The 18,723-nt window shown below is 38.7% G+C and overlaps 1 pseudogene; it reads left to right on the top strand.

Annotated features, from left to right (window-relative positions):
- Positions 1-16,601: 16,601 nt before the first annotated feature.
- Positions 16,602-17,442, top strand: LOC143598239 (zinc-finger homeodomain protein 6 pseudogene; annotated as a pseudogene).
- Positions 17,443-18,723: the final 1,281 nt, after the last annotated feature.

The raw sequence follows: 18,723 nt of genomic DNA, 5'->3' as shown, positions 1-18,723 counted from the left end.
TTGAGTTAGGAAACCTAACCCAAGTGGTCTCGTAGTTCATGAGATATAACATTTACAAAACAACCTAACAGCAGGTCTAACAACTCAGCTTTGCACAACGTTTTTGTAAAATCATAAAGGTTAACTTTTACACGTCCAAAAATTGCAAATTTACATTCTTTAGAAACTAGACTCAACCTGGTTTACTGTAGTATCAATTATCTCAATCAATTTTCACTTTTACATCCCGTTACAGTCAATCAAACATCAACAACCCAATCTGTCCAGAAACTGTTTGCATCCAAATTCAACAATTTAACTATCTATGGACCACAAATCATTCATATAACATTCTAGACACCATAACTACTATCCATGCATATCAATTACACCATACATACATAGTTAGGGTTTTATTTGATCTCAAACTCAAAGACACAACAATTAACATGCAATAATATCAAAACTAGTTATCAAATCATCATCAATACACCATCAAATCAACAACAATCATATGAACACCATACATAGGAAAAATCGGACCTAGGGTTTGTAATTTATACCTTCAAAAGCACCAATACAAGCAATAGGAAGGTAGGAGATGGCTAGAAACGGATATAGGATGCTTCAATTGTGAAAGACAAGATCAAAATCCAAGAGGTATGTGTGTGTGTGTGAACCGATTGTGAGGAGAGGGGGGGGGGGGGGTTTGGCCGTCGGTTTTGGGAAGAGGGAGAGGGAGGAGAGGTTAGGGTTTTATAATATTAATAATAATAACATGTTACACTTTAGTCCCTCAACTTCCAAAATGTTACTTTTATAGCTTAAATAACTAGTTCTAGCACATTGAGTTAACGTTTTATACCATGTTATCACATAACACATAAGTCTAACACATAAGTATCACATAATTATTGTTTTGACGTTTTTCGTTTATTCACCAATCGTTTGCGTCAACTCGTTTGCGTTTCGGTGCAATTCCCGAAAGACTACACATGTAGTAAGTGTTAAGCGTCATTTAAACCCTAGTTTAAATGTAATGAGGTGTGCGTTATAGATTCAGTGATCTTTAAGTTTGAATTGAGGGAGTTGAGTTAACGGAGTTAACCTGAAATTGACGATTGTCACATCATTCCCATGTTAAAGAATTTTCGTCCCGAAAATTTGAGTCAAGTCGTGATGAGTGTCTGAAAAAGTAAGAAAAATTTTCAGTTTGTCATATCATCCCCTAGTAGAAAGAAATTTCGTCCCGAAATTTAATTCATACCTCCGGTGATTTCTGACGGTTTGCCGGGTTTCGCGGTTTTCTGTGTTTGGTCAGCCCTTCAAAAAGGTGAGGATACTTTTTCATCATTTGATCCTCACGTTCCCACGTGAACTCCGGTCCACGTCTCGAGTTCCAACGAACCTTAACAATTGGAATTTTGCTGTGCTTGAGCGTTTTGGTTTCCCAATCCTTAACCTCAACTGGTTCTTCAATGAAGCGTAATTGTTCATCAACTTGCAATTCGTCCAAAGGGACTACTTGGGTTTCATCAGATAGGCATTTCTTCAAATTGGATACGTGGAATACATTGTGTACGCCACTGAGTTCCGTTGGTAGGTCCAGTCGGTACGCCACCGGACCAACGCGTTCCGTTATCCGGTAAGGACCAACATATCGTGGGTTGAGTTTGTTTCGCTTTCCAAAGCGAACCACACATTTCCAAGGTGAGACTTTGAGTAACACTCGATCATTCACTTGAAATTCGAGAGGTTTTCGGCGCTTGTCGGCATAACTCTTTTGGCGATCTCGTGCTGCTGCCATGCGATTTCGAATTTGAACAATCTTTTCCGAAGTTTCGAGTACCAGTTCTGGACCAGTGATTTGGCTGTCACCCACCTCTGCCCAGCAAAGTGGTGATCGACACTTCCGTCCGTAGAATGCTTCAAACGGCGCTGCTTTAATACTTACGTGGTAGCTGTTATTATACGAAAACTCTACCAAAGGTAAGTGAGGTTCCCAACTTTTTCCGAAATCCAACACACAGGCACGCAGTATGTCCTCTAAGGTCTGAATAGTTCGTTCACTTTGCCCATCCGTCTGAGGATGGTATGCTGTGATCATATCAAGACGGGTGCCTAGTGCGCTCTGTAGTGACTTCCAAAAGTGCGAAGTGAAACGAGAATCTCGATCGAAAATGATTGAGACAGGCACTCCGTGTCTAGACACCACTTCTTTCATGTAGACGCGAGTCATTCTTTCCATTTTGTCCGATTCCTTAATCGCTAAAAAGTGTGCCGACTTAGTCAACCGGTCAACGATCACCCAGATGGTATCGCATCCCGTCGGTTTCTTAGGTAATCCCGTGATGAAGTCCATTGAAATGTGTTCCCATTTCCACATTGGAAGTTCCGGTTGTTGTAGTAGGCCAGATGGTTTCAGGTATTCTATTTTGACTCGGGCGCAAGTCAAGCATTTGCTCACGTAGGTGGCAATGTCGGCTTTCATGTTCGGCCACCAGTAAAGTGCCTTTAAGTCATGGTACATCTTATCTGAGCCAGGGTGGATAGAATATCGGGACTTGTGTGCTTCGTCCATCACCAGAGTTCTCAACTCTCCGTATCGTGGAACCCAAATCCGGTTCTCAAAATATCGGACCCCGTCCGATTTGGTTTCAAGTTGTTTGTTCATGCCCCGCATGAGTTCTGATGGAAGATTATCATCTTTCAAAGCTTCAAGTTGTGCATCGCGAATCTGATCGGGTAAGCTGACATGAATCGTGAGTTGCAATGCTCGCGCTCGCCTGGGTTTATCGGTTTCTTTTCTACTGAGGGCGTCGACCACTACATTGGCCTTGCCAGGGTGGTACTTGATGGCACAATCATAATCCTTAAGCAACTCGACCCAACGACGCTGTCGCATGTTCAGCTCCTTCTGATCGTAGATATGCTGGAGACTCTTGTGGTCGGTGTAAATGGTAAACTTGGTACCGTACAAGTAATGCCTCCATATCTTAAGGGCAAACACCACAGCTCCGAGTTCCAAATCATGGGTCGTGTAGTTCTTCTCGTGAACCCGTAGTTGTCGAGAGGCATAAGCTATAACCTTCTCGAGTTGCATCAGCACACAACCGAGACATTGTATCGATGCATCACAGTGTACCTCAAAATTCTCCGTTCCCTCGGGTAGGGCTAGAATAGGGGCGCTACAGAGTTTGGTTTTCAACAGTTGAAAAGCAGATTCTTGCGCGTCACCCCAATTGTACTTAGTAACTTTGTGAGTCAAAGCGGTGAGGGGTTGAGCAATCTTTGAAAATCCCTCGATGAAACGCCGGTAGTAGCCGGCCAGTCCTAGGAATTGCCGCACCTCAGTCGGAGTCTTAGGCGCTTCCCAGTTTTTGATGGCCTCTACCTTTCCGGGATCGACATGGATACCATTCTCGTTGATCACATGTCCTAAAAAGTGAACCTCACGAAGCCAAAACTCACATTTCGAGAGTTTAGCATACAGTTGTTCCTTCTTCAATAATTCCAGAATTACCCTTAAGTGTTTCTCGTGGTCAGCCTTGTCCTTGGAGTAGACGAGAATATCATCAATAAACACAATTACAAACTTGTCGAGGTACGCCTTGCATACTCGATTCATGAGATCCATAAATACGGCTGGTGCATTGGTTAGACCAAAAGGCATAACCGAAAACTCAAAGTGACCATACCGTGTTCTGAAAGCCGTCTTTGAAATATCTTCCTCGCGCACTCTAAGCTGATGGTAACCGGATCGGAGATCGATCTTCGAGTAATAACTCGATCCTTGAAGCTGGTCAAACAGATCATCAATTCGGGGTAAAGGATAACGGTTCTTGACCGTCACCTTGTTCAACTCCCGGTAGTCGATACACATTCGGAAAGTCCCGTCCTTCTTTCTGACAAATAAGACAGGGGCTCCCCATGGCGATGAGCTAGGTCGGATAAAACCCTTATCCAACAAATCCTGCAACTGAGTGGACAGTTCCTGAAGCTCCGCCGGTGCGAGCCGATACGGGGCTCGTGCTATGGGTGCTGCACCGGGTGTCAACTCGATTTTGAATTCGACTTGTCGTATAGGAGGGAGTCTAGGCAAATCCTCCGGGAAAACTTCCGGAAAATCTCGCACAATCGGTATATCTTCAATTCGCTTCTCCTCCGTGGGTTTCTCAACAATATGCGCCAAAATTGCCGGATGACCCTTTCGTAGATACTTCTGCGCCTTCATGAGGGTAATGACGCTGGTGGTCATGCCGCTTCTCTCGCCTCGGATCGAAACGATCTCACCGGAAGGGGTAGTAATGTGGACTATCTTGTCGTGACATATAATCTCCGCTAGGTTCTCGGATAACCAGTCCATGCCGACCACGACATCGAAACTACTAAGCGTAAAAGGAATAAGGTCGATATCAAAGACATGACCTGACAGTTTTAACTTACATCCCGCAAGTACATGAGTCGTTACTATAGTCTTACCGTTAGCTAATTCAACAGGAAACTTAGCATCTAACGGGGTTGGGGTTAAGTCTAAGAGTTGGCTAAAGGCTTTCGACACAAAACTCCTATCAGCTCCAGTGTCAAACAATACAGAAGCAAAACAATCGTTCAAAGGGAACTTACCAGTCACCACCTACGGATCATTGCGGGCTTGACCCGACCCAATAACAAAAGCTCTTCCTTTACCATTGTTTCCACCACCATTGCCACTTCCATTACCTCCATTGTTGTCATTCTGTTTCAGCTTAGGGCAGTCCTTCTTAAAATGTCCCTCTTGTCCACATTTAAAACATCCCTTGGTTGTCATGGGTGGTTTAGGAGCACCCTCTGCCGCAAGGTCTCCTCTACATTCCTTTGCCTGGTGACCCATCTTTCCGCATCTCAGACACTTGACACGGTCACACGGGCCAGCATGATGGTAATTACACCTGTTGCACTTCGGATATCTCCCAGCATATCCGCTCGAACCCTGCCCGCTACCGTTGTTATTGTTGTTGTGACCCTGATTGTTGAAGCTCCGAATGGGTTCGGGCTTACGGTAGTGGTGTTGCTGAGGGGGGTTCGAGGATGAGGATCTGGTATTGTCAAACTTTCTCTTTCTGTTGCTCAGGTTGTTGTTACTGCTGTTGCCAGTGTTCGGGTTGTCACGGGCTTTAGTGGTTGAACCCCTAGGTGGTAACGCACCTTGGGTCACTGCTTGATCCGTCAGCTTGTGAGCTAACCAGATCGCTTGTTGACTCGTGGCTGGTCTGGAAGACGTCACCATGCCCTGAATCTGCGGTGCTAACCCATCAATATACATTTCAATCCTCTTACTCGGCGGGTCTACCATCCGCGGACACATCACAGCTAACTCGTGAGAACGGGTAGTGTAGGCTTCGATTTCCGAACCCACCATCTTCAATGACCAAAATTCTGACTCCAACTTTGCAATCTCCTCTCTTGGACAGTACTCTTCTCGCATCATGTTTTTGAACTCCTCCCAGTCCATCGCGTTAGCTAGTTCCAATCCAAGAATCTGTACGTTCGAATTCCACCAAGTGAGGGCAGAATCCTCAAGTGTTCCAGCAGCGAATTTGACCCTACTGGCAGGGGGACAATTACACATCTCAAACGCCGATTCGGCCTTCTCAGCCCAACGCAGGAAGCCTATAGCTCCCTCGGTGCCCTTAAACGAACTGGGCTTGCAGTCAAGGTAATTCTTGAAGGTACACGTTCCAATTGGACCTCCAGCTTGGTTCTGAACATGTGCGGCTAGAGCGGCCGCCGCATGGTCGTTCAGCAGAGTTTGGAGTTCTGCTGCAGTCAAGTTGATGTTACCACGTCCGTGTCCAGCGTTTCTTCCAGCCATTTCCTAGAATCACAGTATAAAATGTTAAACATGAATTTTTCTTTCATATGCAACACACCATACACGTAATAAAAAGATAGGTAAGAAAGAAATAAGAAGCAAACATCACATCACAACCATATATTTATCTAAATAATAATTCATGATTAAAACCATTGTATTCGCTACAAAGTATTTAAAACCAATCCTTAATATCATAGAAAAATAATAGTTTGGATGGAGACAACCCCTCCATCTAGGTGTTATCATCACTAGATGTCATCATCTGAGTACACCTCTGATTGTGCCTCCTCCTCAGCCGGTTCTTCTTCAGGTTCCTCCTCGGGATCTTCCTCGGGATCCTCTTCAGGCTCCTCTTCGGGATCTTCTTCAGGTTCCTCTTCAGGCTCTGCCTCAAGCTCGGCCTCAGGCTCTGCCTCAGGTTCGGCTGCGTTCTGAGCAATTTGCATTTGTAAGACATCGCAACGCTCTAGAGCTATCTCGGTTCGGGTCCTTGCTACTTGGAGTTGCTCTTGCAAGTCTATTATTTCGGCTTGCATCTTTCTCATAATCTTCATCTGTTGATCACTAGCCTTTTGCATTTCCTTCATTGCCGCTGTCATGCGGGAAATTTCCTCCTTAGTCTCAGTTCCATCTTTTAACAGTCCGGAAACGTTCGCTCTCGTATAGCGCATGTAACCCACGTCACGCTCCAAGCATGAGATAACAGCTGCGAGAACTCGCTCTACAGGTTCGGTTATGGGTGGTAGGGTGTTGGGGTAAGCAGGATGGTTCGGGGGTGGTAATGGGGGAACTTGTTCACGATAGATCATGCGTCTGATCATATTAGGGTACCAATCCCAGCTAACTTCGTTTTCGTACATGCCTCCGGATAAGCGATACCTCTTCGGTGCGGGAGCTTCGAGTTCCGGGACTACTCGGGGTGGCGATGTGGTAGGTAACTGCGGTTCCTTCCCGTGAGCATGAGTCATCGGATCGGATGATGATGAGGGTGGCGTCGACATCCCTACAGGTAAGCCGTGTATGCGCGCGTATGAGTGAAAGAGGTAAAGAGATAAGATTACAAAGACTATACAAACATATGTAGTGCGTATCATTATAACTAATGGGTCGTCGCGGTTATAGTCTAGTATGCATGCAGCTTCTAATTCGCTATAACCAATGGCTCTGATACCAATCTGTCACACCCTCAAAATCCACTAACGGAGTTTTACCGTCAGAGGGTGTGAACTAACAGGATCGGAATCATTAGTTATAATCAAACCATAAAACAAAGTTTTAAAACCATGAAAACGTTTACGAGTAATTAAATGCGGAAGCGTAAAACCATAGGAACCAATGTTGCGCCACGCAGGACGACTTAAAACACAATGATAACAGTTTAAAATAAATTTGCATAATTAAAAGTGTTTCAAGCAATGCATGATCCTAAACCGCGCGCCCACCTCGGCTACCTGAGAATAACATACTAAAAGTGTCAACACAGGGTTGGTGAGTTCACGAGTTCAAATAAAATAAAGCGTTAGCGTTTGCGTTCAGCGTTTTGCGTTAAGCGTTACCAGATAGTGTTATGTCAATTATATATCTATAGGTAGCTAGCCTATAAAACAAGTATTACTAAGTGTTCGACACCGAAGCTGACTGTTTATCATTTGCCTTGCCACCAGGTCTATCCCGACCATGGTATGTGTTTAGCCAAGATTACACCCACTCGACCTCCAGTCGAGTTTAGCGTTGGGTGGGGTTTGTCAATCCCAGTAGTACTACTCAACAATGACTCGCTATTATCCAATATTAAACGGTTCGATGTGAATGAAGGACTTTAGTTATTGCGTTTGCCACTTAGTCTTTACAAGTTATATATAATCTATATTAACAAAATCTTAAATGCGTTTTCGGAGTATGTTATCTCCCCCAAGTGAAAAGCGTTTGAAAACAGTTTAAAAAGGGGTAAGTGAACTCACTGTTTGCGAAGTATTCCCAAAATAATTCACTAAGATGCGCGTCACAGAAAAACTCTCTCTAGCGTTCTAAATCAACAAAGAGATTTTTCTAAGTGTCGGAATATTATCGAGTCTCTAGACCTGGCACATAATACCTATGCACACAACATGTTTCGTGTTTCGTTTGTGAATCGTGTGTGACTTTAACAAGTGTATTTGTGATACGTTACATGTGTGAGCAATTATTTACGTGTCCTTCATAATGTACATCACTAGCAATTACTCCCCGTAAGGGCAATTTGGTCAACACATAACAATTAACTAGCAATTATTCCCCACGAGGGCAATTTGGTCAAATCATGACAATCAATTAGCAATTATTCCCCGCAAGGGCATTTTGGTCAAAACACGACAATTAATTAGCAATCATTCCCCTCAAGGGCAATTTGATCAAAACACAATAATAAATTAGCAATCACGTTGTTTCATGCAACTTTCACAAAATTCAGCAACTAGTTTCTTAACGACATAATTCTACTTGAAAAACTAGTCTATCCCACCGATCATAGCATCATAATTAATTTACCAAAAATCATCACAAAAGCATATATGTCTTAGGTTTCCAGAACATATTTTATTATATTTTTATTCCATATAGGTTTCTCACAATAATCAAATCATTACAGCAAACTCATAACAGTCAAATTCATGCGCAACATAATTTTATTTGAAATTCCCGTTAAATGAAAAATCCAAAAAATACAAGACCACTTGGGTTAGGTTCCTAACTCAATACGTCAACTTCCAGAAGTGGAACCAACCCAATTGGTCTCGTAGTTCATGAGATATAACATTTACAAAACAACCTAACAGCAGGTCTAACAACTCAGCTTTGCACAACGTTTTTGTAAAATCATAAAGGTTAACTTTTACACGTCCAAAAATTGCAAATTTACATTCTTTAGAAACTAGACTCAACCTGGTTTACTGTAGTATCAATTATCTCAATCAATTTTCACTTTTACATCCCGTTACAGTCAATCAAACATCAACAACCCAATCTGTCCAGAAACTGTTTGCATCCAAACTCAACAATTTAACTATCTATGGACCACAAATCATTCATATAACATTCTAGACACCATAACTACTATCCATGCATATCGATTACACCATACATACATAGTTAGGGTTTTATTTGATCTCAAACTCAAAGACACAACAATTAACATGCAATAATATCAAAACTAGTTATCAAATCATCATTAATACACCATCAAATCAACAACAATCATATGAACACCATACATAGGAAAAATCGGACCTAGGGTTTGTAATTTATACCTTCAAAAGCACCAATACAAGCAATAGGAAGGTAGGAGATGGCTAGAAACGGATATAGGATGCTTCAATTGTGAAAGACAAGATCAAAATCCAAGAGGTATGTGTGTGTGTGTGAACCGATTGTGAGGAGAGGGGGGGGTTTGGCCGTCGGTTTTGGGAAGAGGGAGAGGGAGGAGAGGTTAGGGTTTTATAATATTAATAATAATAACATGTTACACTTTAGTCCCTCAACTTCCAAAATGTTACTTTTCTAGCTTAAATAACTAGTTCTAGCACATTGAGTTAACGTTTATACCATGTTATCACATAACACATAAGTCTAAGACATAAGTATCACATAATTATTGTTTTGACTTTTTTCGTTTATTCACCAATCGTTTGCGTCAACTCGTTTGCGTTTCGGTGCAATTCCCGAAAGACTACACATGTAGTAAGTGTTAAGCGTCATTTAAACCCTAGTTTAAATGTAATGAGGTGTGCGTTATAGATTCAGTGATCTTTAAGTTTGAATTGACGGAGTTGAGTTAACGGAGTTAACGGAGTTAACCTGAAATTGACGATTGTCACATCATTCCCATGTTAAAGAATTTTCGTCCCGAAAATTTGAGTCAAGTCGTTATGAGTGTCTGAAAAAGTAAGAAAAATTTTCAGTTTGTCATATCATCCCCTAGTAGAAAGAAATTTCGTCCCGAAATTTAATTCATACCTCCGGTGATTTCTGACGGTTTGCCGGGTTTCGCGGTTTTCTGTGTTTGGTCAGCCCTTCAAAAAGGTGAGGATACTTTTTCATCATTTGATCCTCGCGTTCCCACGTGAACTCCGGTCCACGTCTCGAGTTCCAACGAACCTTAACAATTGGAATTTTGCTGTGCTTGAGCGTTTTGGTTTCCCAATCCAAAACCTCAACTGGTTCTTCAATGAAGCGTAACTGTTCATCAACTTGCAATTCGTCCAAAGGGACTACTTGGGTTTCATCAGATAGGCATTTCTTCAAATTGGATACGTGGAATACATTGTGTACGCCACTGAGTTCCGTTGGTAGGTCCAGTCGGTACGCCACCGGACCAACGCGTTCCGTTATCCGGTAAGGACCAACATATCGTGGGTTGAGTTTGTTTCGCTTTCCAAAGCGAACCACACCTTTCCAAGGTGAGACTTTGAGTAACACTCGATCGTTCACTTGAAATTCGAGAGGTTTTTGGCGCTTGTCGGCATAACTCTTTTGGCGATCTCGTGCTGCTGCCATGCAATTTCGAATTTGAACAATCTTTTCCGAAGTTTCGAGTACCAGTTCTGGACCAGTGATTTGGCTGTCACCCACCTCTGCCCAGCAGAGTGGTGATCGACACTTCCGTCCGTACAGTGCTTCAAACGGCAATAATATCAAAACTAGTTATCAAATCATCATCAATACACCATCAAATCAACAACAATCATATGAACACCATACACAGGAAAAATCGGACCTAGGGTTTGTAATTTATACCTTCAAAAGCACCAATACAAGCAATAGGAAGGTAGGAGATGGCTAGAAACGGATATAGGATGCTTCAATTGTGAAAGACAATATCAAAATCCAAGAGGTATGTGTGTGTGTGTGAACCGATTGTGAGGAGAGGGGGGGGGGGGGTTTGGCCGTCGGTTTTGGGAAGAGGGAGAGGGAGGAGAGGTTAGGGTTTTATAATATTAATAATAATAACATGTTACACTTTAGTCCCTCAACTTCCAAAATGTTACTTTTATAGCTTAAATAACTAGTTCTAGCACATTGAGTTAACGTTTATACCATGTTATCACATAACACATAAGTCTAACACATAAGTATCACATAATTATTGTTTTGACGTTTTTCGTTTATTCACCAATCGTTTGCGTCAACTCGTTTGCGTTTCGGTGCAATTCCCGAAAGACTACACATGTAGTAAGTGTTAAGCGTCATTTAAACCCTAGTTTAAATGTAATGAGGTGTGCGTTATAGATTCAGTGATCTTTAAGTTTGAATTGACGGAGTTGAGTTAACGGAGTTAACCTGAAATTGACGATTGTCACATAATATAACATTATAACTGTCTAACGGAGTTATGTGAATGGTAGTGCAGTGTACACGCGTACAAACAAGTTTATTTAAAAATAAAAGGTTCGGGTTGTAAACTGAATTGTAAGGGTCTTGTAGAAAACCGGTTTGGATTATAAACCAGTTTAGGAAGAAAAATGTTCGATCCTAACAAATCAGTTCAGAAAAAAAACCGGATTGAGCCAAATGAAACATTTTTTTCTTATTTTACAAATCGGGTTGGGCCCAAAACCGGTTCAGTGAATGCGATTACGCATTGGTATACGAACCTATAGGTTGAGTAGGGTGCAAACTGGTTTTGCACAAACCGAACTTTTTGGTGTTAGAAACCGGTTTACCAGGCACATACCTGCTTTTTTTGTGCATCTCTAGTTGAATGTGCCACAATTCGTTTGCAGATCATTAAAGCAATCATTTTTCTTAAACATGGAACCACCAAATAGACCCTTTATCAGTTTGTTTTGCTTCGTTTACTTTATATCTGCATCAAAACATAAAGTAACAAAAATTTAAGTAAATAATAATAATATTAATAATACTTAAATAAAATAAGAAGCACAAAGTATACCATGAATGGTTGAATGCATAGTATGCTTCAAAATATAAAAATACATAAGGTTTGGAGGATATATTTTCACACTGCACAGGTGATCGTTCGCTTTTAGCAACCACGTCTCTGAAACTAAGTAACATTGCCACGCCGGCTCTAGTGACATCAACAAAACATTGGTCCTTTAGGGGAGGTAAGATTCGAACCTCAATAGATGCCAGCGTTTTGTTGGTTTTAACCCCAAATTCCTTAGCATAAGGATCTTATCCATACACATTGTGTCTACCAGTATGCAAATTTTAAGCACAACATAATTGCGAACATTAGCAAATAAATTGAAATTGCCACTAAAACAAAAGACTGAAACAAATAATAAAGACCTTGATAATTTCACCCTCTCTTTCTTTAGAGGGGGGGGGGGGGGCATGTCACCTTAAGAAGAGCGGTGATATGGCCTTCGTTTAACCTCTTCAAGTACCTTTGACCCTCTAATAAGTCTGTAACCAAAAAGAATATATATATCAATAGAGTTAAGTAAAATAAGTGAGAAAAGCTAGTTCAAATATCAAGCTCAAGCATTATATAAAAAGATCATTTTGGCTCGTTGAGCCTCGATTATCCCTGCATATTATAGAGTTTCAACTATTTTGAACTTATAGTATTAACTTCACACTGCACTGCCGAGCTCGAGCCAAGCTTTGGCTCGTTTGAAATATTGCCACAAGCTGAAGCCGATTTAGGCTCGTTAAAGACTTTTCTCAACATATAGAAATAATAATAATGAGTATAAAACTATAAATTAATTAATAAATAATAAATGAGCCGGGCTCGAACTTGAAAAAACAACTTATGAGATGAGCTTGAGCTTTACAAAAAGGACTTGAAAAGAGAAGAACTCGAACCTAGTTAAGCTCGGTCTCGTTGATACCCGTAACTCCGTATGATGATGCAAAACAGATCCATGTTTTCTGAATATAGTCATTATATTTTACAAACTTAACATCTAAACATTAAAAACCATATATCACTATATCAGATGTTATGTAAATTAAATTAATCAATTCATAGCAAGTTAATCAGTTAAATTACAACAGGTTTATATTTTGGAGGATATTAACCATATCGAAAAGTAATTCAAATAAAAACAATTCACCGTTTCTATCACAATAAATCAAAACCTAACAAAATTATATAAAATAAACCTTTGGAGAAGGCACATGATCATGATCAAGCACGTCCGAGGCCAATCGAGGTCATCTCCATCAGGTAACACGAAGTATAATATTGAGATCTGGAAGAAATGTTTAGATCAACTCACCAGTTAGAGATTTATCATGAGAGAAACAAATAGTTAGAAACCAATAACACCCTTACCGATTAGACTCAAGAATACCGCATGATGAAGCAAGTGAACCACCCACCAATGTCGAATAGTTTTAACTCCTCCGACCAAACCCATAAGGGAACACAGTCACAGACCTAATATAAGTAAATATAAGATAAGACAAAAACACAAAAAGTAAACGACACATACCTTAAACAAAGTGGCGGGTAATCATCTTGAAAACAAATAACACATGAAAGCAAGACCATATGATACCCGTCAACATACAAAACAAAAGACATGTCATTAACAATAGGTTCCACCGCTCCACCAAAACGTTAACCAATGTAAACACAGAACGCTAATAAGAGTAACCAAAGAGGAGACCAATTAGCCCTCATGCAAATATGCTACTAAATAAAGTAGAACACCAACACCACATTACACAAAAGCATCATCAATATCTGTTGTAAAGGCATAAAACTCCTAAATGTTGTACTCAAATACTTTGATAAGTAGCATGTAATTTGATAATTAAAGTAGAAAAAAATAATTGTCAGTGGGTCAATTCAACCCATCCTAGCAAGATTATTCATTTTAACAAAACATGGTTTGCTCTCAAACAACGCATACTTATTATAGTAAGTGTATAGGTGTCAAAAATTTTGATTCTCGACTCAATGTGTTAGAAATGAACACATCTAATATTATTACATCTGCAATCAGCAATGACAAACAACCCACACCCAAGTTACATATAATAAACACAGACACATTTGATCGAACAACCTGCGAGCACAACCAAAAGAAACAAAATCTCACATAGTATAAGAGCAGGTCTCCTAAATAAGACCACCTATTTGAATCGATAATAACAAACAACCAACAACCAAATTACAGATCATATATACACAGACCATACTCAAACGTAGGCAACAAAAAATTAACTAATAATAGCAATTAAGCAAAGTTTTCCCCAATTTGTGGAAATCATAAATCTTCCTAATAAAACATCGATGGTAAGTTGTAACTCAATCAAATAGAACACGGATATTAGGGATGATTATAACCTGTTTTAGGGCTTCAATCGCAGTAAAGAAGTGAGTCATCATCGATGAAGAGAAATCTTAAATCCTAAATGCTACAAAGCCATATTCAAAATCAGGGACTTCGACAGTTGTGTAGGATGATGGCTTGAAAAGGAGAAACTGACTTTATCTACAAAGTGGAGGGAACGGTTTGACATTTTGGCTTATGGTTACCATATAATTTTAATTACGAAAGTGCTTTATTAACTTGTACATTAATGCTGATATTGAGTAAATTTTATATTGAAATGCTGACAAAAATAAGCACGTCGTAACGGTAAATTCGGTTTTATTTAAAACATAGTATATCAAAGGATATAGAAAGAATAAGAATTTTAAATAAACTTGTCAAATACATGGGTAAAGATGAGGGGTCGAAGTTGCAATTATATTTTAAATTTACAAAAGTTGGGTAAACTTGAGGAGGACATATTGTAACTATATTGTGAAAGAATGAATGTTTAACGTGGAACTTGTGACTAAAAGAAACAAATGCCCCTAAAACATATCTTTTTTATGCATTATATGTTGTACTTTATGAATCATAATTTATACCTCTTAACTTTTAAGAGGTCATTCACTCCCTCTTTATATATATAAGGGTCAGATCTAGAGAGAACTCCTTTTAAAGAGAGAACTTGAGAACTAGTAAAGAATTATTTTTAACTATTTAAAAAAACATATTTTGTGATTTTTTTTTTCTTTCTTCATTCTAATAAGATGATATTGATACTAAAAAAAAAAAAAAACTTGTCGGTGTAGTACTGTAGTGCATATGTGCACTAATGCATATTGCATATATACAATAGTGTTTTATTGCATATAATACAACACAATTGCATTATCCAATACACACTATTGAATATATGCAAATACGACACTAATAATTGTATGCAAAACACATTATCGCATATATGTAATACAACACTAATGCACATATGCACTATATCGATTTTTTTTTAATTTTTGTATATAATATAACACTATTGCAAATAAACAATACAAACCACTATATATATATATATATGCTATTCAACACTATTTCAAATATCAAAATACACACTATTGCACATATGCATTATAAAAAAGTCGGTATATTGCATATACGCATTACTCGTTAATTTCTTTTATTTATTTTTATTTTTTTATTTTTATTTTTTGTGGTGAAGAATAACAAAATATAAGAATGATGAAAAAAAAAATTTAAAAATATTTTTTGTAATTAAATTAAAAATATTTTATTATTAGTTCTCTCCATAAAATGGAGTTCTCTCATGATCCTCTCCCTATATATATATATATATATATATATATATATATATATATATATATATAGGGGTAGGATCTAGAGAGAACTCCTCTTAAAGAGAGAACTAGAGAACTAGTAAAGAATTATTTTTAACTATTTTAAAAAATTATTTTGTGATTTTTGTTTCTTTCCTCCTTCTAAAAAGATGATATTTTTCGTAAAAAAAAAGTTGATGTAATGCGTATGTGCATTAATGTGTATTGTATATATAAAATATTGTTTTATTGCATATAATACAACACAAATACATTATCTAAATACACACTATTGAATATATGCAAAAACGACACTAATAATTGTATGCAAAATCCATTATCGCATATATGTGATACAACAGTAATGCACATATGCACTATATCGATTTTTTTTAATTTTTGTATATAATATAACTCTATTGCAAATATACAATACAAACAACTATATATATGTTATTCAACACTATTTCAAATATCAAAATCCACACTATTGCACATATGCATTATTAAAAAAGTCGGTGAATTGCATATATGCATTACTCGTTAATTTTTTACATTTTTTTTATTTTTTTTTTATTTTTGTGGTAAAGAATAACAACATATAAGAAGTATGAAAGAAAAAAATTTTGAAAAATATGTTTTTTAATTAAATTAAAAATACTTCATTATTAGTTCTTTAGTTCTCTCCATAGAATAGAGTTTTCTCTTGATTCTCTCACTATATATATATTTATATAAAGACGGTTATGTTCATTAAACACAGTATTTAGCCTCAAAATACGATATTCTAAATTAATTTTCTTCTGTTGGGTAACTAGTGTATGTACTTTTGTTCATGAAACATAGTATTAATTAACCTTAAATCCAACTGTTTATTTCTTGATTTCCACTTAATTAGCAAGACAAGTATTCGGGCCCCATCTCATACCAAAATGTTTTCTTACTTGCACTCCATCAAGAGTCCTTCTTACAACAGTTTACTAAACTGCAAATAATCTTAAATAAACTCTTTACTTCATCTCTATCTTTAAATATGTTTATGAGTCATTGCTGTTGAAAGTAACATAATTACAACCTAGCTTAGTATCTCACCTCAGGTATGAAATTGTGGTTTACTCAGAGAGAGAGAGAGAGAGAGAGAGAGAGGTCATATAAGTCAAACCTAATGGAATCTAGAGAGAGGAACTCAATAAACTATAATAACCCTCCAATATCCAACCAAGATTTATCTCCTAGATTAAACCCCAGAAGAAATGAAACCCTAGATCAGCACCATGGATTCAACAACTATCATGGATTCAAGTTAAACACCGAAAAACTGGAACCACGAAGATCCAGGCCAAAGAATCAACCACCATCACAGCCACCAGCACCACCTGTGGTCCGGTACCGGGAATGCCTAAAGAACCATGCTGCCAACATGGGTACTCATGTTCTTGATGGGTGTGGTGAATTCATGCCTAGTGGAACAGATGAAACCTTAGAAGCATTAAAATGCGCAGCTTGTGAATGTCACCGGAGTTTTCACAGGAGAGAAGTGGAAGGTGAGTCACAACCAAGTCATCACATATACCACATGGCTCCACCACCGCGTGCCGCCGCCGTACGTCTACCTCCGGCACCATCAACCCGGTTTCATAACCGGCCAACGCCACCGATCATGATGGCTTTTGGTGGTTCAAATGGAGCAGCTGCAGAGTCTTCCAGTGAAGATTTTAATATTTTTCAGTTAATGACACATGAGACATCAAAGAAAAGATTCAGAACAAAGTTTAGTCAAGAACAGAAAGATAAGATGTTTGATTTTGCAGAAAGAATTGGGTGGAAGATACAAAAGCAAAATGAAGATGATGTTTTGAGATTTTGCAATGAAGTTGATTTGAAAAAGAAAGTGTTCAAAGTGTGGATGCATAATAACAGACAAGTTACTAAGAAGAAATAATAACTGTAAGATTGGTACAACTTATGGAAATTTAAATTAAAAAGAACCCTTCATTTGAAAAAGGTTCTAATTTTCTAATATAAATGCATATATATAAATAGATGCATGTACACAGATTTTGTTATTCTTAATTAAGTCCATTTTGCTAACATCAGAAATAACTCCACTTGAAGCTCAATTTTCATTAAAGATGAGATGCTAGAATACAGTAAATTTGAAGTTTACAAGTAATCAGGCTCAAGAAGATGGTTTTACGAAATTTTAGCATGATTTTATAGTTGTGGACATTTAAATTTTATTTACATATGTACTTCATTTGATTCTCTGTAAAGTATATATGGTTTCCACTTCTGAAAAATGAGTTAAAATGATTGATCATCTTCTCAATACCTCAATCTATCACCGTGAATTATTAGAGTTGGTATAATTAGGAAGGCGTTCCAAAGTAAATATTGGACCCCAATAAGTAAAAAAAAAACATGTGTTAGACCAACCGGGGCACTCACCACGCAAGGGGTGCAAGGGCTTACGTGTGGTTGGATCATGGGAAGTGAGAACACCATGTCGACACTAGCGGTACAGCGGCTACTGTCCCTGGTCGGGATGAAGGCGCCGAGAGTCATGTGAGGGCAAGATCACTTTACTAAATAGTCACTTTATTTAATAAACTAGTGTAGGTCCCTTGATCGGATTTAACAACACACTAACTATTACTAGTTAATTTGGATTAACCTCTACACTAGTTGGCGGAAACAACTAGTTAGGACCGAGATCTCGGATCTTGCTTGTTGGTTTTTTACGGCCGAGAGAAAGGAGACAAAGAGAGAGTTTGTAGGTGTAAAATAAGCAAAAGGTTGTATCCTGACATATGGTAAAAAGAAAATCTTGGGTAATGTTGCGTTGTACTCCTACGCAAACCTAAATCCTAAACCCTACGCCAAAAACATTATTATATACAAAACATCGAGTTTATACAAAATAAAATAAAATATATATAAAAACGGGTTTCAGCGATGTCGGTGTCGGGGGGGGGGGGGCGTAAACGTCGCATCGTGAACATCGACGTGGTCGTCGGCCCAGTGTCTGACGGCCGATCCCTGACCGGCGTCATCCACGTCGTCGCCTCGTCCGCGACTAACGCCCGACATGGTCACCTCGTGGTCAAAAGTAGGTGGCGGTGGTAAGGGGCGCCGTTGCTATCAGGGCAGCTTCGACTAAAGGCACAAGGACGTAAGGGGCACGTGCCGATCTCCATCCCCACCTTGTCATCCATCTTTAATAAATAAATAATAATAAAAAATAAATATTTTTATAATTATTGTAATTAAATAGTAATTATTA

This window comes from Bidens hawaiensis, unplaced genomic scaffold (assembly GCF_021521415.1).
Source record: "Bidens hawaiensis isolate Kalapana, Puna unplaced genomic scaffold, B.hawaiensis_p1.1 tig00049849_1, whole genome shotgun sequence".
Lineage (NCBI taxonomy): Eukaryota > Viridiplantae > Streptophyta > Magnoliopsida > Asterales > Asteraceae > Bidens > Bidens hawaiensis.
The sequence above is the reverse complement of the archived record's forward strand: the minus strand, read 5'-3'. Positions and strand labels throughout refer to the sequence as shown.